At 36.1% G+C, this 25,100-nt stretch overlaps 1 pseudogene; it reads right to left on the bottom strand.

The window, feature by feature from the left end:
• Positions 1–19,868: 19,868 nt before the first annotated feature.
• LOC120613202 (nascent polypeptide-associated complex subunit alpha-like) overlaps positions 19,869–25,100 on the bottom strand; it is a 116,159-nt pseudogene continuing 110,927 nt past the window's right edge.

The raw sequence follows: 25,100 nt of genomic DNA, 5'->3' as shown, positions 1-25,100 counted from the left end.
ACCAGAAGCTCCAAGAGTTTCCGTTTGTAAATCCTCCTAAGGTTCTTTTTCTATAAAACCCATTATTATTACATATTAATTTAACTTGTAAAACCAAGCCCACATATGTCTAATAGTCCAAGTCTAGGAGAACTACACATAACACAAAGGGTTGTGGAAGAAGTAATATGGGAGGTGCATAAAATTCATCTAATGTATGAGAGAAAGTCACCTACAGACCTTAGGTAAGCAAATTTAAGGTTCAGGGTTTAATAATATTATAAAAGTTTTTAAATAAACATTATTGGTAATGGGATAAAATATTAATTTTATTCATAAAAGGTCTCGGTTGCCATATAAAGCACCCTGACATTTGATTTGTATTGTCTGTAATCCTAGCAGTATCTGAAGAGCCTCATAAGACCTCCTTGGTTTTGTAAGCTCGTCACCCTATGACAGGCCTGCAGGACCTTCCTTAAGGTCTCAGAGGCCTGGCTTAACATCTCCCCCACTCTAACTCTACCTACCTCTGAGAATGCAAGGCCCAGGTTCAGTAGCTAAGAACTTGTCATGAATAGCTGAAACCAATAGTGAAAACAAAGATGACTGTCTAAATGATCTCTAAAAGATTTTAAAGCTCAGTAAATAATCTCTCATAATATAATCTCCATGCTAAATAACATATCAACGGGGACCACGATAGTTGACAATTCTCATAACAACGACTGGAAAAGACCATAAACAAATGAAAAGAGTGTGGAACCCTGAATTCGAGAGAGAGCCACCACCCCTTCCCTTAGAAAACCCATGAATATTTCTCCTATTTACTTAAAGGTCTCCTTCATTTCTACTATCCTGACTGCTAAGAAGTTGATCTGACAGCTGTGCTCGTGCTTCTCCATTCTCTAGCTGTAGAATAAAAACTTGCACTGTTAACACTCACTTTTGGTCTCATAATTGGCTACGAGGCACCCAATGGGAAAATAAACCCTGATTGGGGTCCTCAAAAAGGAACTTTTCCCCATTGGTAACAATAATATGCCAGGAAAAATTCTTTAAATGAAAAGTAGTTCTTTGTTTACTACTGGTTGATAGCTCCACTTACAACTTATGAAGTAAACTGTAGACCAACTGGTTTACCAGAGAGAAACAGAATGAGACAGCTAAGAAGAACTGTCAGAAAAAAAACACAAAGATGAGCATCAAAAACTACCCCTGCAAAAGAACCTGAATTTAATTTGAGCAGACTGTGGAGCAAGTTTCTCCCAGAGCTTTGTTAAAACAACATTGAATTTAGCCACCAGTCAGAGCAGCCTAATATCTTGGTGTGATACAAATAGACGCAGATGGATTAAAACAGAGATTAGGCAAAGAAATGATGAAAAGAGCCCTGCTAAAGCTAATGTCAGTGCCAATGATTGTGAAATGCTAAATGCTACACCCTGTGTGTGGTGGTATCAAAGGCTTCAGATTTTAACTGGACTATATTTCACTATAATAGTCCAGTTAAGTCACTAAACAAATGAACAAGCAAACAACTACAAGAAGCTCTATAGATGGGGGGGTATATGGATTCGCTACAATATGTTATCTAAAATATATTGTTTTTTTAAAGCAACAAAAAATTGTACATGTCAAGAAAAACAAAAATTTGATGCATACAAAGGGAGAAATAAAACCTAAGAAACAAAAACTAGTTTTCAAAGGGCCCAACAGTAGCAATGAACAGGCAAAGACTTCAAAGCAGCCATTATAAAGAGGTCCAAAGAACTAGGGGAAACTACACTTTAAAAAAAAAGCAAAAGAAAGTTTAATGGCAATGTTCTATCAAAGAGAGATTATTAATGAAAAAATAATAATTAAAAAAATTGGAATTTCTAGAGTCGAAAAGTATAGTAACTGAAAAGAAAAGTAAACTTGTGGAGTTCAAGAGTAGATCTGAATTGACAGACAGTAAAATCACATTTATAATGATTATGCAATACAGAGTGACACAAAAGAAAATTCCCAAACTTTTAAGATATTAACTTACAAATCCAAGATCAATAAACTCCAAAAAGTATAAATACAAAAATATCCACAAGTAGGCATGTCATAATAAAACTGTTGCAAGCCAGTGACAAAGAAAAATCTTCAAAACAAGAAGAAAATGTGTCATTTATAAAACCAACGGTAAGTTTAACAGTGGATGCATTACAACAAATAATGAAGGCCAGAAGAAGAAGATAACAGGATGATATATTCAAAATGCTGAAAAAAAAGTCAAGCAATAATTTTATATTCAGCAAAATTATATTTCAAAACACAGAGTAAAATAAAACATTCTCAGATGAACAAAACCAAAAGAATATATTACTTGAAGAACTAATTCTGGGGTCAGAATTAAAGCATATGACCCCGGACAGTACTCGAATCTAAACTATATGAAAATGATCTTAACAAATTACCCAGGAATTGCACTCTTGGACATATAGCCAGGAGAACTGAAAGCTTTTTACTTATAGAAACTTGTACATGAATGTTTACAGCAGCTTTATTTATAACTGCCAAAAACGGGATTTTTTTTTAATGTTCTTCAGTGGGTGAATGATTTAATTAACTTTGGAACCTCCATATCATGGAATACTCTTGAGTAATTTAAAAAAATCAAGCTACTAATTAATACAACAACATGGATGACCTTCAAGAAAATTAAGCTTAGTGAAAAAAGTCAATCATAAGAGAACACATATTGCATAATTTCATTTATATAATGTTTGTTAGATAATATAATTATAGAGATGGGAACGACTATTGGTGAGAAATGGGGGTGAAATGGACATGGTTATAACATAAAAGAGATTTATGATGGTACAGTTAAGTATTCTGATTGATGATGGTTATGCTAACCTACATATATATAAAATTGCACAGAGCTACACACACACAAACACAAGTTCATGTATGACTGTTGAGATCTAAATAAACTTTACATTTTGAATCAAGGTAATTTCCTGGTTTTGATACTATACTATAGTATGTCAGATGTTAAAATTGGTGAAAACCAAGTGAAGAATATGAAAGAGCTTACTGTACATATTTTTGCAACTTCCTGTAAGTCTATATAATTATTTTTAAATAAAGTTTTTAAAATTTGCATTTATATTGAAACAGAATATTACATTTATATTAATGTCAATTTGTATGATGTGGTGAATAAATTATATATTTGCCAGTTATGAAAACCTTGGTTTATAATCCAGTCATGCAGATTCTTATTTTGTGATGTAACCTTGGGAATAAGTGTCACTGTGAAGTGTCACTATGTTCCTGGAGCAACAGAAACAAAGGCAAAAAGTTTCTGTGACATTTATATTATTTTTTAAAACTATATATTTTTTAAAATAAAATTCTATGTGGAAGTCAAATATGTTAGGTGGGAGAAACTTGCAGAAACAATTTGATATGAGTATGCAGCCGTTGGCAAACAGAATCTTTAGAGTTATGATGTCCTAGAGAACATTCTGCATTGATGGAAAAGTTCTACATTTTCACTGTCCAATATATAGGCACTAGCTACCTATGATTATTGGGCTCTTGAAATATGACTAGTAGCATGAGGAACATAACTTCAAATTATTAAATTAAATTAAATTAAATTAAATCAAATTAATTTCAGTTTCTACTACCTGAAGCTAGTGGCTACCATCTTTGATAGGATGAATCTTTAGGTTCTAGGTGAAAACGATTAACTTTGTGGAAACCATCCTTTTAATGTAGCACATAAGATATATGGCTTCCAATTTACAGTCTTATTCTTATTAGTTCTTATCTGTGTAATCCCGAATAGGTCATAATCTCTTTGGTGTTGTTTATCTATCTTTGAAATGAAAGTATTAGAACACTTTAAGTTCCCATGTTTCTATATATCATCTCGCTTTCCACTGTTACGACTTTATTTAAAATATTTATGTCTGTCTGTACTCCCTGGTGTATCATTTCCCCTCATCTCATTCGGTTCATAGAGATAATACTTTTGAACACATATCAGATTGGAGCCCAAGGGACTGGAGAACAAGGCTCTCTCATCTTGTGCTCTGTTAGAAGTGGTGCTTTTCTAAACCAATTGCTTGAATGATGGAGGTGTAAATGTACTTTCTCTCACTGAGCCACCATCTTCTAAGAGGCTGACAGGTAGTGGGTGGCAACGAATTGACAAGACAAGACAGGTTTGCTGTGCATAGCTCAAGTGATGGGATTATATAAAGGAAAACATTTAAAAAATCAAATTACTGTCAATGCTATTGTTCTTTCAAACTAGAGGAGCAATTGCTTAACCTTACCTGTTTTACGGGAGATTTAACAAAGTAACAACACTGGCATTCTTTGCTTGCAGAGATGAAGACCGGTTTTATTAGATCTGGCAGGATGTCTGCTTTACTGAGAAAGTTCCTTGAGATTTGGTTCAATTAAATTAATAAATATGTGCTGATGCTGAATCAGAGGCTGTGTATTACCAGGGAACAAATGTGAATGAGGTACTATTGCCGTCTATAAGAAGTTTCCAATCCAGTGAGGAACAAACAACCAAATAAAACAAATAGTTTGAAGTTGTTTGGCAACTTTTTAACTTTGTAAATCGATCCTTTGCATTTGTGTATTACAGAACTACTAGTTTGGGGCACTTACTAATAAGGTGTTGTGTGAGTGTGATGTTACTACGTTTTATATAGTAACACAGTTTCTTCCCCAGATTGGTAAATATTTATTTCAGGAACATAATGGGCATTGCCTATATTAGCAACATAACTTTTTCCACAGAAGAATTCTATGTCCTTAGCTACACTGGTCTACTAATCTTCAAATTCTGTTTTTTCTGTGCTACTTTTATTTTTTCGTTCATCCATTTATAAAATATTAAGTACCAACTACCGTGAGGCTCTACTTTAGGTGTTAGTTATACACAAACAAAACAGGAAAAGACTTTTTGAAGGGGATTGCTTTTTAGTGGGGGAAGAGGCAGGAGCCAGGAGGACAAAATTTTTTTTTCTCCAAACTCTTTAATTTCTTGTCCTGTGCCTGCTGCTATTCTTGGTGGCTTCAAAAGCTATTCTTTGGCCAGTTCTCGTGTCTATTGTCAGCACTTTGTTGTTTATTCCTTTCTGGGTGATTCTATTATCCCTCCATTTTAATCACTGCAGTTCTCAATCACAGTGCACAGGTCTCCCTAGGGGAAAGGGATGTTAAGTCGAGAGAGACATATGTACACAAACATACTGATGTTAATTTGAGGTAAAACATAGTTAGAGGAGGCATGAAGTTTCATGAAGCTATCCTGGGAACTTTTATCCACAGTTACCATGCCTTTTTATCAAGTTTGGCACGCAGTCCTCAGTGCAACTAGAGTCGCTGAGCATCTTCTAAGTGCAAATGTCATATTCTATGCATTAAAATCGTTAGACAATAATATGACTTTCCACCCTATACTTAATTTTCACAGATAATGGTACAAATGAACCACTACACATAATATGCTCATGTGATAGGTTTAAACATTTTATGTTTAAGAAATTCATTTTAAAATGTTGACTGTTGAACAAAAGCCATGTGACTGTTTAAGAGACTGTTAGCCTGGTAGTCAGAGACATTTGAGTACGTGACTTTTATTCTAACTACAGCTCTGAGTTCAAGAATGCACTTGTGCTGGGGTTTTGTTTTTTAACATGGGAGGCTACAGATGGCAAATGAGAAGGAAGTTCATGTGTTCTGTGCCTTCCCTCATTCTGAAACTACATGGAATAGGGAGGGGGTACACAGCATACTTCAGATCTTGTATGTGCTACAATGGATCCAGCCTTGTAGATCGAGTATGACTCTATCTCATATCATTATTTCCTAGAGAAGATGAGGAATTTTTTAAGTTTTAAGAACTTTGTACCACTATCTCCTATGAAGAATGATGCTTCTTTATGTCACGTATTCTGACTGCACTGACTTTCATATGAACAGTTTAGGTGATTTGCTATGAAAACCATAGACCATTTAGGGCAAATTTCAGTGGAAAGATACCAGTGTGATAAGAGGAATGAGGATGGAGAAGAAAAATATAATGCTTGATTAAAATGATCATCTCCTGTGATTCAGACATTAAAATATATGTTGGAGAGCAGAATTTCCAATGAAGTATGAAAGCTTATCTCTTAGAAGTCTGGCACATTAAATCAGTTTAGATACAAAAAAGAAGAGAATTATTGCATTCCCCCTGGTTACTGCTATCTGCTCTAGAGAAGACTGAGACAACAGAGTTTGCACAAATACCATAGAGGAGACTTATAGGTTCTGTGGATTATGCCATTAGTTCAAAATACTGAGACAAAAGGCTTTGCCGTAATATTGGACAGATGTGGGGTTGCAGCAGTGAAAAGTCAAAAACAAAGGAAAAGTTAAAAACATTTAGCATGAGCTCTGTTCTGAGTCACATAGTGATATTATTATACTATGGTGGTGGGAATTATAATCCAATGATAAGTGATGTGGGAATTATGACCAACACTAAAACCTTGATGATGTATGGAGTATCTGCCCTTCTCTCAAGTTTAAGAGGATGTGTGTAGTAGAAACTTCTGAACTTACTAAAACTGAAAGTAGCAGGAACCTTGAAACAGTACTGACTCTGAGGAAGACTTCGGAAAATATGATTTCTAATTAAAGAAATTATATATACAAAGGATTTGTGCATAAGAATAATAGCAAAAACATATTTTTTTATATTTCTAGGTGTTATATTACAAGCTTTAAATATTTTAACTGTTTTAATGCTTGAGACAACTCTACAAAGTAGGTACTATTAAAACTCACTTTACCGATTAAGAAAAATGAAGCACAGAGAGATTAAGTAACTTGGCGAAAGTCACACAGCTAATAAGTGGTGGAGCTAGAATATGAATTCAGGATGCCTAGCTCCAGAGGTCATGCTTTTAATCACTAGAGTAGTGGAAAGTCAGCAAGCCGGAGGATAATGATATGCTATTATTGATCTTGTTCATACTTGCTTTTCCTTCTCGATTATAAATGACAGCTGGGAAGAGTCTGCATTTACTTCTGAAAAGATCTGTACTCCTTTAGTGTGCTGTTCTAGCAAAAGTTGAATTCCACTTTAATGATATTAATGTTGCATGAAAAATATAATCTGTCATGACAGATCATGACACTCAGCACCTGCCCTTTGATGAAATGTAATATAATGCATGAGTCAGTAGAGAAATGATTTCTCAATTTGAGAAGACACATGATATACTAAAGTGAGATGCTGAAGAAGAAAGAAGTTTAAAAACTACTTCTAAGTCTGTCCTAAAGTGTGATATCGAGGAGAGAAGTTATTTGGACTTTGTTGAAACCACATCCTTAAACCAGATATAATTTGGGGGCACATGTCAAATCACATAAACAGGATGTTTCTGAAGAGGTTAATAAAACTTCCTAATTACCTTTGATATTTAATTATCAGCTATAAAGACACACACAGAGACTGAAACCTCTAGAAAAGTTATCAAAAATTACTCTGCAGTGTCCACCGTTTTTGGATATGACGCTTATAAAAGTTGTCTTTCTTCTCTTTTCTTGAAAAACATTGATTGAAACTGTCACCAGGCTAGCAACCAAAAGTCCTTAAAGTTTCTCAGTGCCTAAACTATGTCATGAGCTATGCTTGCCTACAGGAATAGAAAAGGATTCCCAACCACAAAGACCATGGTGCCCAGTGCAAAACCAAGATGGCGATGGGGCATCGTGTGCAAAAAGAACTGGAAAGGGCTGAGTGCAACAGAAGAAGAACCATACATTCCTAAAAGAATTTAATTACTCCACGCCACAGTTTATAAATACAAAAGGCTGTATTCCCAGTTGAGGAGAGGCGCTTTTAGAGCATGAGCTCACCCTTCTCCATTCCTTGATTTAAAAATACTGTTTCTGCTTTGATTGACCAAACTCAATCTCATTCCACTGGTGTGAATGGCACTGTGCATAAGAACCTCAGTTTGTGTCCTTTATGCACAAAAGGCATTGACATCTTAGACACAGTGAATTTGGGGAAAGAAGTTGGTTTTTAGAAAGCCCTATCAGGGAATCCCGATTCCCAAACCTGCCTCTCTGGATTCAGCCCCAACATCTACATGCTGTTTGGTGTAAATTCCAGGCTTCACAGGTAGGGAACATTATCTGAGTTAGGTCGTGTGGCATCTGCATGCCCACAATTCATTAAAACATTCCTGTAGGCAGTTAGAGGCAAATCCAGAACAAAAGATCTAAGGTATAGGGAATTAGGCATCAATCACCATTCTAATAGAGAGGCCCCTGGGCTGCATCCTAAAATACTGGGAGTCATTCAGTTATCATCCATTAACTAAAAAAAAAAAACATTTTTTTTTCTGTTTCATAGCCTGCCCCCAATATAAATTAGAAGATGGGAAAACATGGCTCATGAATGGCTCCCTAAATTATAATATAATCCTCCAGTTAGATGTGTTTTGCCAAAGAACAAGGAAATGGAACAAAATTCCTTGTGTGCTGATTTCCATGGCTCTATATCAAAATAAGGACCTCTAATAATGATGCAAATCAAAGTCCACTATTGTCATCCCTAAGAAAAAGAGTCTATCTTGCCAATATTAGACTCTGCAGCTGAAGATCCTTTAGACTTGCTTCTATTCATTGGCTGAGAGCAACCCTGCCAATCCAGGCACTTCCACTACCCCCTCCTCCACCACTACCCTTCCCTCATCCCAGTCGGGAGCCCTGAGTGTGGTCCTATAGTACATCCAGGTTTACCTGAACTTTCCACCACAGAGCCCACAGCCCCTCCCCCTGATGTGCCCAATGCCCAGGACTGTCCCGACCCAGACCCACTCAGGCCAATAAGTACTACAAGTAGAACGAACTATCAGCCCGAGACGACGTTCCCACCAAGGACGGTTCCCAGTGGGAAGGGGGACTGGTTGAGACTCACATCTTTTTACCAATTCTGACTTATATAATTGGAAGGGAAACACCAAGGGATTGAGGGAAAATCCAGAGGGATTCTTAAACCTTATTAGAAGTATTTTTCAAACCCACAATTTGACTTGGGATGACATTCAGCCTTCCTAAATATTCTCCTCACCAGAGAAGAAAAGGCCACCATCTTTACAAAGCTACAGAGGAACCAGACAAGGGAAATAGAGATGATACAGGACATCATATAAGGCAGCCAAAGAATTTAGCAATCTCCAACACTGCATAGGGTTAGGATTCTGCTGATAACGTTGGGAAGGAAAGACTATCTTGTACTGCCATAACTCGATTTTGAAAGGATTAAAAGCTGTAGGGAAGAGGCCTATAAATTGGAATAAGATCAAAGACGTTATTCGAGGTCCCCAAGAAAACCCATCTGCCTTCTTAGAAAAGTTTAGGGAATATTTAAGACAATATACTGCTTTGGATTTAGATCTCCCAAAGAGAATACAATCTTAAGGTCCTATTTCATCTCTCAAAGTGGCCCCTGACACCTGGCACAAAGTACAAAAGCTTTAGATAGAACCTGATACTTCCACATCTAGGTTGGTACATGTAGCCGATAAAGTGTTCAAAAACTGAGATTTAGAGGAAGAGAAGAAAGAGGACATAAAATTCCAAAGACAAGCTACTCCACTGCTGGCTGCCCTCCAGTGCCGGTGGGGAAAACATGTCTCATCAGAGATTCATGCCACCTGTTGAAGGCCCTAGCCTCCAACACAAGACAACTCGGTCTAAGAAATTGGTGCCTAATCTGTGTGCCATGTGCATGAAGGAAGGCCATTGGAAAGGGGAATGTCCTTCTCATCCCCAAAACAGAGATGATGGGTCAGCATCATGGTCCCCTCAATTAAAAACTGCTGATGGCCCAGACAGATGAAGACTTACAGGGCCCAGGGGCTCTTTGTTTGGCTCCTGAAAAAAATCCAAATAACCTCTGAGGAGCCCTGGGTGACACTGGACACAGCGGGTAAAGCTGTCGACTTTTAGTCAACACAGGAGGCACACACTCAGTTTTGAACACCAAACCAGGCAAACATACCAATAGAAAATGTAACATGATAGGAGTATCAGGGAACTGAGAAAGCAAACAGTTTATTGAATCTATTTGTTGTAAATTGGATTGCAAGGAACTAACTTATTCATTTTTATACATCCCAGAATGTCCTCTACCTCTACTAGGGAGGGGTTTGCTATATAAACTAGAAGTGACCATCTATCTGGATGAAAATATAATGAGAGTAAATGTCCCTTTTGAAAAAGGGTAAAATCGGTCATGCTCCTAGCTAATAGGGGACAAAAAGATACCTCAGTAAGTAAGACAGTTGAATTATTGGGGGTAAATCCTAATGTATGGAATCAAGGGACAATAGGACAGGCCAGCCTGATAATTGTCCAATTAAAGCCAGGACACAGCTGTCCTCACAAAGAACACTATCCCCTGCACCAAGAGGCCTTAAAAAGAATAGCCCTGATAATACAAGAGCTCATCAATCAGGGGCCCATAAGGCCTTGCCAATCAGTCTATAACACTCTCATCCTCCCGATAAAGAAACCTAATAGAGAATATTGGATGGTACAGGATTTAAGAGCAATAAATGAGGCCACTATAGACATCTACCTGGTGGTCCCCAATCCTTACACCCTACTAGCTACCCTACCACCATCCAACAGAACTTGGTACTCTGTCCTAGATCTGAAAGACACCTTCTTTTGTATTCCAAAGAGATCTTTGCCTTTGAATGGCAAGACCATGAAACTCAACAAAAACAGTTCTGCTGGATGGTCTTGCCCCAAGGGCTTAAAAACTCCCCTACCCTGAAGAAGCTCTGCCCAAATATTTAAGCAAAGTACATTTGGAGGAAGGTATACTCCTTCAACATGTAGATGACATACTGATTGCTAGCCCTTCTAAGGAATTATCAGACAGGAATACCACAACCTCCCTAAACCACTTGACTGATACGGGATACTAAGTTTCAAAGAAAAATGTTCAGATATTCCTAGACCAAAGGTACTTACCTGGGATTTATCATAACTGAGGGACAGAGAAGCTCGCCTTAGGAGAGGAAGGAGGCTATCTGCAGCCTCATTTTTCCTGCACAAGAAGGGAACCTGGAGGGCTCTTGTGGATGGCTGGATTCTGTTGTATTTGGATCATTAATTTTGGATTAAGAGCCAAGCCTCTCTATGAAGGCCTAAAAAGGAAGGATGATGAACCATTTGAATGGAACTCAGAATGTGAAAGGGTTTTTGAGAACTTGAGGAACAACTGCTTCAAGCCCAAGCCTGCCTTTCCTCGATTTAGCAAAGCCTTTTGATCTCTATAAACATGAAAGACAGGAAATAGCACTTGGGGTCTGGACTCAGAGCTCAGACCTCTGAGCCAGATAATTGCTTATTTTTGTAAACAATCACATCAGGTGGCCAAAGGATGACCTCTTTGCCTTAGAGTGGTTGCTGCCATAGTCACTCTCTTAAAAAAGGCAGAAAAATTAACTTTTGAACATCCTGAAACCATATGGACCCCACGCAAGGTTCAAGCCCTATTAAACTCCACAGGGACAGAATGGTTGTTGCCTGGGAGATCAACCCAGGCCATGCTCCTAGACAACCTGGTTGTCAACATAAAAACATGCCATACTTTAAACTCGGCCATTCTACTCCCAATCGAGGTGGGGAATTTGAACTATAACTGTGTAGAAACAGTAGATAACAACATACTCCAGCTAGCCAGACCTGGAAAGTGAACCCTGCCCAAACGAGGAGAAAGTAGTTTCATGAAGAAAGGTAAAAGACTAGCAATTGTCACCCTAAATAAAACCATAAAAAAGAAGGCCCTACTCCCTAGTTCCTCTACTCAAAAAGCTGAGTTAATAGCCCTCACTAGGGCCCTAGAATTGGGAAAAGGAAAAATTCTGAACATCCATACTGACTACCTGTATGCTTTCTCCATTCTACATGCCCACGGGCCACCTGGAACAAGAAAGGCATGTTAACTGCAGAAAACAAAAAGGTTAAATATGGCCCTACCATACTTAAGCTCTTACAAGCTGTTCAGCTGCCCAAAAAGATTGCTGTCATCCACTGTAAGGGACACTTAAAGCAAGATGCTGAAATAGTAAAGGGAAATAAGGCAGATATGGCAGCCAAAAGAGCTGCTCAAAACCAAGTTATCCAGCAATTGCCCTTTTTACCTGGAAAGCCTAACCCACAAAATTATTCCCCAATATACACATAGGAGGAACTTGATAAGACAGAAAGATGGGGCTTTAAATGAGATCCTATCAATTGCGAGTGGCTAACCAACCAAAATGGGCAATATTTCTTTCCTAAAACTACAGCTCTACATGCCATCAGGGAGGTCCATCAAAGAACCCACTATGGAAGGGAAGCCTTATACAATTGGGTAATAAACACCTTGGCACCTCCAGGTGTAAGAGCTCTAATTGACCAGGTAATATAAGTTTGCCTCAACTGCAATGCCAATACCCCCAACACTCTGCCTCTCCTGATCTCCCGGATGAAGCACAATCAAATGAGGAGAACATAGCCTGGGGAGGACTGACAAGTGGACTTCACTGTCATGCCTAGAGCACCAGGCAATTTTAGATACCTCTTAGCACATGTTGGGTAGAAGACTTCCCCACCAGGACCTAGACATCAACAGAGCGATAAAGGCCCTATTGAAGAAAATAATTTCTAGGTTCTGGCTCCCAAAATCTATACAGAGTAACAATGGGCCAGCATTTATCTCTCAGATTACAAAAGGTGTTACCAAAACTTTAAGAGTCCAATGGGTATTACACTGTGCTCGGAGACCTCAATCGTCAGGAAAAGTGGAAAGGACTAATTAGACCCTTAAGAGAATGTTATCCATATCATGCCAGGAAAACAAGAGAATCGGGTAAGGCTCCTTCTAGTAGCCATACTGCATATATGCCTAGCTCCAAAAGAAAAGTTAAAATTAAGCACCTTCGAGTTAATGTATGAAAGGCTAATAATGCCTCATATCCAGAAACAGGGACCACTCAACCCCCATGAACTAGAGCAAGTTCAGTATGCCCTCCAAATAGGGGAAACCATGAGGCCTTTATTGCCTATGGATATGGGTACTTCTGGCTCCCACAGATTTAAGCCTTCATCCTTTCCAACTGGAAGACTAAGTATATCTCGAGACATGGAAAACTGGGAGTCCTCAGGACCAGTTTACACCAAAATGGGAGGGACCCTACCTAGTAGTTTTAACTACTCATTCTGCTCTAAAGTTACAGGGTCTCATGCCATGGATACATACATAACACTTGGATAAAACAAGCTACTGGACCAGAATTGATGGATATTCCACAAGACCCTAAGCCCCCATAACACTTCCATGAGCCAGTGACTGATCTGAAGCTACTGTTTCGTAGGACACCACATATGATAAGTAATGAATTATAAGTCTGCTCTGATCTTGGGCTTTTGCCTTCTAATAGGGGCTCTTGTAATTTGTATTCCTTCCCTCACATGTGCTCTTCTGCGAACGCCTGTACCTGCTTGCTTTAACTTCACTTATTCCTCCAACTAATTTTGTGCAAGTCCTATATCGAGTTATGACTATGCTCCCAACAGCACTCTCCCTTTTGGCAATTCCTCGCCAGTACTCTCCTGGCAAACCAATGTCCTGGATATTCAGAAAAGATGAAATTTTCCTGACTGTTGGATCTGTCACCAACAACCCAAACTAAACAGGGACACTCTCACATACCTAATGGGGACCCTTTCACCAGAAGAGGAAATAACCAATTTCATACCCACCAGGCAGATCCCAAAATAGATAACCTGCTTGTATCCATACAAGAGGAACCTGTTCAATAGAACATGTTCAAAGGTACTTCTAAGCAACAAATTTGTCCTGGTATACCAATTCAGACCCTGACTTTAATAACCTGGCCAGAGATTTCGCCTGCCATCCCTACTAGATAACAGACTGCATGGAATGCACAAACTGCTAAGCACTAGCAGCCCGTAAAACAGGACTCGGTGATTACTACAAAGTAAGCACTTAAATGAGTTGTGATTTTGAGAATTGGGAAAGACTGGCTAAACAGGCAGCCTGGCACTGCAGGAAACATTTGGAGTTGAAGAATAGCATCTTTTAATTATGGAAAGAGGGGAAGGGAAAGATATTCTTAGTTCTTTTCTTGTGTGTCTTAACAGTGTCTTCTTTAAGAATTTTAATGTAGACTTGCCAAATGAGAGTCAATGTATGACGAAATAAATATTTTGAAATCCCACTATTAATTTCACAAAAATTCTAAGCATTTTTAGGTGAAAAATCTCACATCTTCATAAGTAGACTATAGTTTATACTTTATAGTTTTTCTCCTGTTTTATACCATGATTTTGTCAGCATCTGAATATTCCTATATTTCTGTCCTTTTTCTTTTATTAATATATAAAGTAATATTGACTTAAATACTTCTCTTAGGTATGGTGAGAACAGAAGAGTTTATTCAATTATTTTAAGTGACATTTGGTTTTCTTATATTTCTTTTAGTTACTCCAGACTATGTTATGGCCTTTGCTGAACTCTTTGCCTCTAAATTACTAAATTACCAATGATTCAAGCAATGTTTGGAAAAGACTTGACTAAAGCTTCAAAACACTGGATTAAGAGGGTTACAAAGCAGGGTAACACTTTATAACACTTTAAAACTAAATAGTAGACATCCCTGTTCTTTATGACCCTTAAAAGTCTCCCAACACCGAAAAGGTAGAATATGACTGACCTAATATTTGAACTCTGGTGTCTATTACTCTATAGTACCAAAGTACTGGACTTTGGTACTATAAATAGACATAATCACATATGATAATATGGACTTTATTTTGGGGGGAATGCATTATCCCTTTCCAATAGTTTTAAAGCATGGATATTCTCTCCAAAACTTATGTTGGCATTATTTTTGGTACAGATTTATCTTAAATGAGTTTTATACCATTGAAATCTGGCAATACAGAGCTTGAACTATTCTCATTATGCCTTTGTATTCTGTTTCCAATTTAGCATAGTAACATTAACATTGCAAATAATCTCTAAGGAAAACTACACATTTTATTTAGTCATTTATTCCACACTTATTTATTGACTATTACATCTATAGCACTGTATTTGTTTGCATTCAAGGTACATAACAATAAATTAAGGCCTCTGCTTTCTAGTGGCTGACAACTTTGGTGTTGGGAAACAGAAGAGAAGCATTTAATGCTAAGAAAAATGTCCTAAAGTGCTGTAATTGCTATGTAAACAAAATTCTGTCAGAGACATAGATGGGAAAATGATTACAAGTCTTATAATTGAATAGTACCCTGTAGATTGCTTGGCGCTGTCATATACATTGGTTTGTTTAATCTAAACAATAATCCAATGAGGTAGTAAATGCAAATATTATTTTTAACACTTAACAAGGATGGAAAGTGTTCAAAGTAGCAAGCTCCAGTTTATATTTGATATCTAAATTTAAACAAGGAGAATGCTAATCTTATTTCAATTTAAAATAGTGAATAATAAAATACATTAACCTTTGCTAGGGGAATACTTACAAATAATAATTATAAAAAAAAATCCAAAGCAACCATTCGATCCAGGAAGTGTCAGACAACACCAGGTGCCATAACAACTGCTTTGTCTAATTTTAAAGAGAAGAAAAAGATAAACATGGAATATCCAGAACAATTATTAGAAAACAATCTATTCTCAATAGGTTCAACATGTGCCTGCCTGCAAGCGAAGAGCTAGATCAGATAATCTCCCAAGATTCCATTATCCCTTCTTCCCTGGTACCAAAGTCAAGCTCTCTAAGTATATTAGGCATCAGGTATGTAACTTTTTTGAGCCCCCTGGGTGCCAGTGAAGCATTATATATACCTCGCAGGAGCTAATGGTCCTCTCTAAGCATCCAATTCATTCTCAGGCAGAAACTTGAGTCCACAGATGAATGAACTAGTGTGTATAAAACCTTTTATGTTCATTCTCACTAATGAATTGGCAATATGTAAAAGAAAAAAAAAAAAAACTAAAAAGCAACTGTACCAAATAATGGAAATGAAGGGACTAAATTGTTTTAACAAAAAGTTTATAATTTTTTTATAGTCTAGAATTTTTAAAAGTGGTGATGAAAAGGAGTGTTTGGAATGAAAAATGGGAGATGACTATTAAAAACTTGCATTTACTTTCAAAGTTATTTTACATGTAATAACTCATTTGAGTGAAAAAAAAATTATAATCTAACAAAGTAAAGGAAAAGGAGGTTTGGGGGCTGGGTCAAAAGGTGAAGAGACAAAGAAGTACCAATTAGTAATTATGAAACAGTCACAGGGGTTTTGAGTATAGCATAGGGTATGTAATCAGTATTATTGTGATGACTGTGAGCAGTGCCAGATGGGTGCTAGAGTAAACGGGGGATTATTTTATGAATTGTATGAAAACGAAGATAAAAAAAGAAAGAAAGGAAACGTTTTCAATGAACCATATGGAGGTTTCAGAGAAACATCTTAAAAGATAAAAATTAAAGGTTAAAATTCATAAATTTGAGAAAACATTATGGGTAGCATGTAACTTTGAGAAAAAAGTTTAAATACAACTCTTATGAAATGAAATTGACTTTTAAATTGAAAGAGCGTCAAAGAAAATCATAGTGTTTGAAACTTAGACAGCTGGATTTGTTCTCACAGGATATGTGAAGTATGATCACTAGAATATAAGATCAAAAATAAGAATGTTTTTATCTTGATCACAGATACATGTCAAGTGCCTTGAATTGTGATAATTCACAAAGGGATTTATGATGAGAACTCTAGATCTTTATAAGAAATATTTTGTTATAAGCAATGCACATTAGGAAACATCAGATTCAATTTCAAATGAAAATAAACTAATGAGATTATGTTTTATCCATTTTATCTATTCATAAAAACTATTAAGGAAAAAAGAAGTTAATCACATACAAAGGTTTTAATGCTAATGGTGAGGACTAAAAGTAGATAAAATAATTACTACAAATATTCCAGAAGGAAAGTAGATTATAAAATTTGCCTAATTCCTCCATATGATAATAATAGTGTTCTGACTTCTCAAGAAATAATATCTTAGATGGTATAAAACATATTAAAGTGTAATCTCTAAGGAAAAAATATAAATTATTTATACTTGGGCTTCATTAGAAAAAAACTAAAGAAAAGAAAAAAATCTTTTTCCTTATGAAATTTATAGTCTAGTAAGAAGAGAATGGCTTACTAAATTATTTTATTAATAAAAATAATTAGTAAATGATACTTTATGGTTAGAAGATGGTTTGTTCTATTAAAAAAAATGTAGAGCAGAGTAAGAAGGGTGGAGAATCCTGGGGGCAGGCATAGATGTGGTTGATAATTGTAGTATAAAATAGGGCAGGTAAGATTGACTCTGTCAAGAAAATAAGATTTAAAAAAGATTGACTTTGTTGAGAAAGTGTGATTTGAGCACTGACTTGAAAGAGATGAAATCTTTTGACAAGTAAATGCCTTCTTAATGATTTTTTTCAGGCAGAAGTTATAGTTAAAACTAAAATCTAATGTAAGGTCATGCCTGGTAGTTTTAGAAAGAAAAAATAAGGCTCTGGCTGGTGTAAAGGAGATAGAAGAGGAATAATTCAGAAAGTTAATAGAAGTCTGTATTAGTCAATTTGGTCTGCCAAAACAAAATACCATAGATTGGCTTAAACAACAGAAAGTTATTTTCTCACATTTTTGGAGGCTGAAAGGATGCTAGTAGAGTTCTGGTAAGGGCTATCTTCCTGGCTTTCAAATTGTTGCCTTCTATCTGTATACTCACATACCAAATAGAAAAAGAGCAAGCTCTCTGATGTCTCTTCTTCTAAGGGCGCTAATCCCACCATGAGGGCCCCAGCCTCATGACCTCATCTAAATCTAATTATCTCCCAAAGGCCCTATTTTCAAATATCATCATATTGAGGGTTACAGATTAAATATATGAATTAGGTAGGGAGGTACAATTCAATTCACGGCAGGGTCAGATCTTGTAAGGCACTCAAGGTCATGGAAACATATTAGCTTTTACTCTGAGTGGAATGAAGAATCATTGCTTAGTTTTGGCCAGAAAAGAGGTAAGATATACTTCACATTTTGCAGGATCACTGCAGCATCTATCTTAAGAACTGATTGTAGAGAGTACGTAGAACTTGAGACCAACCTAGTGATTTTTGCAACAACCCAAACTTGACCTGAGAATAGCTTAGACCACAGTTAAGAGATTAAGAAATCTAGATGATAATGAGATTTGCTGATGGATATGGCAAGTAAGAGAAAAAATGATTTTGGATTTTTCTAACTGAGCAACTAAAAGAATGAAGCTATCAACAGAAATTGGGAAGACTTGTAAAGCAGGCTTGGAAAAAACATAGGAATTAAATTTTGGAATCTTTAAAGTTTGAGATGCTTATTGAATATACATTTTTAAGTTGTCAGCTTTTGCCATATTTAAAATCATTGGCCAATGAAATCATCAAGAGGTTATTTTTAAATAGAGAAGAGGACCAAAACTTAACACTAAGCAATCTTGAGAAAAATAAACAGAACCAGAAAAAAATGAGTTTGTTGAAAAATAATGTAATATAGTTCTCTGAAAACCATGTGAAGAATGGCTATCAGTGGTATTAAATATGTCCAACTTGGCGAATATGCTATATAAGATATTTTATTGAGAACTGACAGAATATTTATCAGTGTGAATTGTATTGGTGATCTTGTGAACAGTTTTAGTGCAGAAGTGAATTTTAAAGCCTGGTGGTTTTACCCATAGAAATAATTCACTAAGCATAAAAAATGTTAATTTTATGTAAGATATCAAATATGTTTATAAAAATAAAAAATAAAATTAATTTTCCTAATATATAAGTATTCCATAGGCATTAATGCACTCAAAGAAAAAGTGAAACATAGAGGGTAAAGTTGGCAATTGAAATACAGAGTAATGTTTGAAAAATAATGTGTACTGATTGTAATAAATATATACAGACTTGAGACTAGCTCCACCTTCCAACTAGGAGTCATTAGTTATGGGCTGCATAAAGTAATTTTAGTTTTAATAACTTATACTTTATATTATTAATCATTAATATTATGACTATCAAATTAGGAATAAAAATCTTAAATATTCTGTAGTCACCAAAATTGCCTATATCTACATGCAGAACCCCATATATTTTTGGAACTATGTGCATAGCCCTGGAACAGAACAAATACAAAGTCCATATCTTGGCTCCTGGGCACCCCGCCTCCATCATTTCCTGTTGCGCCCTTTGGGAGGCTGTCCATCCTGGGAAATCACAAGTGTCCATACTCCCACAAATCTCTATTACACTTCCTTTAAAGGATAGTTCCTAAATCCTGATTTCTGAAAATTGAAGCTTCTGAAACTTTTTAACTTCATCCTTTCTCAAAAATTCAACATGGCTCATATTCAACAATAGTAGCAACATTTTACTGAGCACCCATTATTGCTCAGCCACGGCCTTTGGTATCTGCTTCACATAGACAACTAAGGCCATCCTCTTAGCACAACCCAACATTACAGCCCATGAAATACAGTGACAGGAAGTACTGAAGGCCCTCAGGATGCCCAGAGAGGGAAATGGAAACTAGATTGAGCAAAGGTGTAGACTGTGACATCTTTAGATAGAAAGTTAGTCTTTTTTTTTTTTTTACCCTACAAGAAGCCATAATTCTATTAATGAGAGTGCAAATTAAAAACTAAGCTGCAGTTACTCTTTTGAAACACACCTCCCCGGAGGAAAAAAAAAGTCCCCATTTTTAGGTGGTTATATTGTTAATTCCATAATATCATTTACAATATCATTGCTGTTGTATTTCAGGGCAAGGACTGCCTTTGCTCTAGACACATTTGCTTGTGACATGACTGGTTCCATGTCCTTAACTTCCACACCTGTTTCATCAGCCTTTTCCTCTTTACTTTCCTCCTCTATGGTTGGAGTTTGTGTGTTTTCTTCAACATTTGAGACTGCTTTACCTTGAACTTTGAATTTCTCAGCAGCTGCTACCTGTGCTTGCTGAGATAAATCCTCTATCTTGGCTCCCCGCAAAGCTGTGTAGGTATCTGAAGCCGGGCTCTTGTAGACACATCTGGTTTTTGATGACAAAGGATATTCATACATTCCCAGATAATGATCTTAATGACCCCCGTAACCTGTCGAAGATCTAGTATGGACATAGCTTTCCTTGTCTTCTTTTCACTCTGGCTATGTTTTGCTTTATTGACTGGCTCTTCATGGATTTCGCTCCTGCTGCCAGCTGGTCTTGTTGTGTGGTTGCTTGTGTGGAATCTGGTTCCTCAAGCTCTGGTACTGATTCATCACTGTCAAATTCTCTTCCAGACCCTGTCTCAGCCTGGGGATGTGGCAACTCCCACTCTCTGTAGCAGGGACAGTTTCTGTGGCTTCACTGGGTGTGTTGTGAAGGGAATGGATTCAAGGTAGCAGCAGAAAGAGAGGGAGCCAGAGAGTGACCCACGTCTGTTGCAGAAGAGAAAGCAACTCTTGAGAAGAGCTTCAAATTTAGCAATTAGGAGGAAAATGGAAAATATCCCAGGCAGGGAGAGAAGTACAGGTGATAAGGTTGATGAGAAAGATCAGGTCATATTTTTAAAGCTGCAAGAAATTTGAACTGGGTCTAGTGCAGGGTCCTTATGAGAATGGCAATGGAGAAGTGGGATAAAAGGCAGCTAATGAGTTTGAATTTTATTCTAAGTGAAATGTGAGAATTGCTGGAGAAATGTATATAAGATAGAAATGAATCTAATTTCTATTTTTCTCTGTGAACTAGAGACAGATGATTGCCATTCATTATTTAACATAGATCCACTATAAGAGAGAGAGAGAGAAAAAAAAAACCTAACAAACCTAACCTAACAAACGCTTATGAGCAATTTTGTATGTAAGAGCTTCCTCAGTATCCATGAGATATTCTTTATTATCATTTCATCATTTTGAGCACAAAAACAGAAAGGTAGATTGCAAAGCACAAAAAAGATGGGAGTCGAAAGCAGAGCAATCAGGGTTTAAATCTTAACCCCATTTTACAACATTTAATGTTCTAGACATGCCAAGAAAAATTGTGACTCTTCCTCATCAGGTTAAATATTACCTGAAATAATTTTGATTCATAAAAATAAATAAATACAATTGTTTGCCTGCATATGAGAGTCCTTTATGAAGAAATAGATTTGATAAAGTGGTGTTCTAATTATAACATAAGAACCTGTTGTCATTAAATATTTTTAGCCAAATCCAATCTTGTGTATGTATATCTGCTTGTATTCAAGAGAATACACTTGGGTATTCTCACTTGTATTATTTTCAACTGAAAATTATAAGAGAGGAACCCCATCCCTCTCTTCACATTAATTAGGATGGAATTGATTATAGGACAATTAGGGAAAACATTTCAGTGGAAGTCTATCTTAAACACAAATATCACATTCCAAAAACTTTCTTAAGGATAAAAATTAAAGGATTAATTAGATAAAATCACACTTGCTTTTATTAATCCATCACTTATTCCAATATGTTTATTATGTTAATATAATAAACATATTATTAATCCATCACATATCACAATATGTTTATTATATTAATATAATATAATAACATAAACATATTATTAACATATTTATTAATGGAAGAACTTGTCTAAGAAACATAGTATGTTCATCTGTCATTTAATCAGACAGAATTGATTTTGAGATTATAGCAGAGACGTATTCTATTCAGGGCATTTTAAGAGATGTGGACATGTAATATATCATAGATTTCCTCAAGCAGCACATTTTCTAATTGAGGGTGCAACAGAAACAGGAGCTGACAATCTATAAGCAAACCTTTGCATAACTCAGTAACTGCGATCTGTAAAAGAGCAGAGTGTCTGGATAGTGGAAGAGGTAAGTGTTAATCTGGACTTCAGTGACAGGTAAAGCAGAGAAAACTGAGCACTTTAGGTCAAGAAAGTAGGTCACAGGGAACTGGACTGATTATTGTCTAGAAAGAGTGGACCCATTAGGGATGGTGGATTCACACAATAGAGAACTCTCAAAGACTGGCAGACAAGTTTAGACTAAGTGTGACAAAAAAGAGAGTCAGATTACAGTGTGTGAAGGAATGCCTTAAAAAATTTGGTGTGTTTTCTGGGCAATTCCCTGCAGTATGGATTGAGGCAAGGATTGCACAGTCTAAATAAAAAGCTATCTCTATATATCCATGAGAAAAAATCTAAGCACACTATAACAGTGCTTATTTTGCAGTATGCAGTTTGAGAGATTGGCAGTTCTTAAATAAACACCATTTTTTTTTCTCTACTTCCAAGTTCACAGTATATTGCTTTCCCTTTTACTGCCCTACCTTTAGCAATGTTTACTTCACTTTGGTATAGCTTTCCTATTTTGACTCTGTCTCAAGTTTCTATTCTTAGATTCTAAACTTCAGGGCAAAGACTATCAACTTTTTATTTTCTACAGTGTTTGGTGTCCTGTATCTAGTGACAAACAGAAAATAGCAACTGAAGAAGTAAATTAAATGAAAATTGAATTTCTGAATTGCACTTTCCTAGGCATCATGAATCATTACTTTTTACACATAACAAAAAATGTTTATTTAAATTCATTAATTTAAACATAATTATACTTTATTGATATTATCAATAAAATAAAGTTTTCATTATTGGAAAATCTAATGCAGATCCTCGGAAGAAAAGTAGAAACGCAGTGTGAGAAAGCTCTCAAGAGGTAGATTTTCTAACTAAATTTGCAGAGTGTGTGTAACAAACATATGGATGAAAGAAAAATAAAATAAAGAAAATAAGGATTTTCTTGCAAAATGACTAGATCTGTGTAGGTTTACAATTTGTCACCCTCTACTTCTTAATACATTGTGCATAACCATTAGCATCAAGTTTCAGGAGGACAGATTTAAACACAGTATGTTTTGCCACACAGAATGTGTTGCTACTTTTATGATTCCAAAATGTACTGTGCCCCTGGAACTGCAAATGTTGTCATATTAAAGCACTTGTCATTTGGATTTGCTAAAACAATAGCTTTTGCCAGAATTCACTCTTTCTGAAAATGATTGCCTTTTAGGAGTTCTCACAAATAGATTTATTAGCTCTCACACTGAATAAACCACCAAGAGCTTTCTATGCAGATTGGCCCCAGAAGCTGTTATAGAGGATATATTTCCAACTTATATGACAACATCCTTTACTTTTATGTTCTGCCCTTATGTGAATTGATGAATTGAGTTTTGTTTAAAAAATACAAGAAAATACAACAGAATGAAGCAGGGCAATTTCTTCTGTTTTTTTGTTTGTTTGTTTGTTTTATAAACCTAACTCTTAGAGTTTCCTTGGTTTTAATGTATACAAGCTTTTACTGAAGCAGAAGTTTTCATGGTAAGGTTGCTAGAAATGAAGATTCAATGAGGATGAAATGAGGCAAATTTAAGAATTAGTAATAAACAAGAACATAAGAGTTATTTAGGAAATATAGTGTCTCTGTGTTTTCCTCCTCCTACTATGTTTTTGTTTATTTGTTTTTCTTTTGAGGATGTTGGTTGCTGTTCTTAAGGATTACGTAAGCATATAAAATTTTACATCTTGAGAAAGCATATTGTTTTGACAATTAAAATATTAAATTTGGTGGAACAAAAATGCTTTAACTTACAGAAAAACTTTGGATATGCAGAGAGAAGAGGAGGGGAGAGCAAGTGAAAGAGAGGAAAGAAGGAGAGAGAGGAAAAGAAAAAATCAATACTGCCATTTGCGACAACACGGATGAATCTTGAGAATATCGTGCTAAGTAAAATAAGTCAAAGTTGAGAACCATAATTTCACTCCTATCTAGGATATAAAACTGAAAATAACAAATGAACAAGACAAAGACACAAAAAACTCATAGACACGGACAACAGTATAGTTATTACCAGATGGGGTAGAAAAGGGTAAAGGGAGTTCAATATACCATGATGGAAGGAGATTTAATTTGGGGTGGTAAACACACAGTACAATATACAGATGATGTATTATAGAATTGTACATTTGAAAGCTATATAATTTTATCAACCAATGTCACCCCAATAAATTAAATTAAAAAAAAAAAGTGAGAGATTTCTAGAACCACACTGATTTTCAGCATGAAAAAAGAAAGGCATATTAACTCCAGAGATAATTACATTTCACACTAGATAAAAAGCATGGGTATCGCAATTATGAATTATCACATTGTAAGACTATTTATGTAAGTAGATTTCACCGTCTTTCCACTTACATTTTTTGTAGACTAAGCAAGGACTCAGAGAACTCAGTGTGGGATGTTTTCTCTCAAATCCTGCCTACCATTTGTGTCTTAGCTGCCAGCGCCAAAGAGTTCTCTTCTGAAATAGAAAATAGTCCAAGACTCTCAAGGACTACATATGAATGGATCTAGTGCTGTATGATGTATATACTCCAAGGAAAAGGAAAAGCATATTCAGATAATTATTTACCATATTTTCAGTAGAAAATATGTTTTAATTTAAAAAATAAATAGTATCTTATGATTAGGACTCAATTGGCAAAGTCGAGGTTTTGTGACATATTTTGTTGACTCTCTGTCTATCACACTGAAAGATCATAAGAACACTTGTTCTGAACTAAACATTCAGTTCTTTGATACTCAGAGAAGTCTCAGGTGGGCAGGATCAGCACAGAAGATGAGAAATGAAAGCCCTCTTTAGCCTGAATCGTTTGGATCCTTCCCACCTACAGGTAAACAGAGGTAGTGCAATAGACTTGAAATGTGTTCACCACATCTACCAGTAATGGGCCCCATGCTTTTCACTATTCCAAATTCAGCTTCTTATAATACTTAACAATTCTGATTATGACCAATTTTTCATCACATATCCACATGTGAATCTAACAAAATCTATGGACTCTTGTCCTAGGAAAGGACAAAAATATACAGGTACCACTCACTTTTCTAAAGTTTGCTGTACACTACCACT

The sequence above is a fragment of the Pteropus medius genome, unplaced genomic scaffold (genome assembly GCF_902729225.1).
Source record: "Pteropus medius unplaced genomic scaffold, Ma_sr-lr_union100, whole genome shotgun sequence".
Taxonomy (NCBI): domain Eukaryota; kingdom Metazoa; phylum Chordata; class Mammalia; order Chiroptera; family Pteropodidae; genus Pteropus; species Pteropus medius.
Note: the sequence above shows the minus strand (reverse complement) of the source record. Positions and strands in the feature narration are given on the sequence as shown.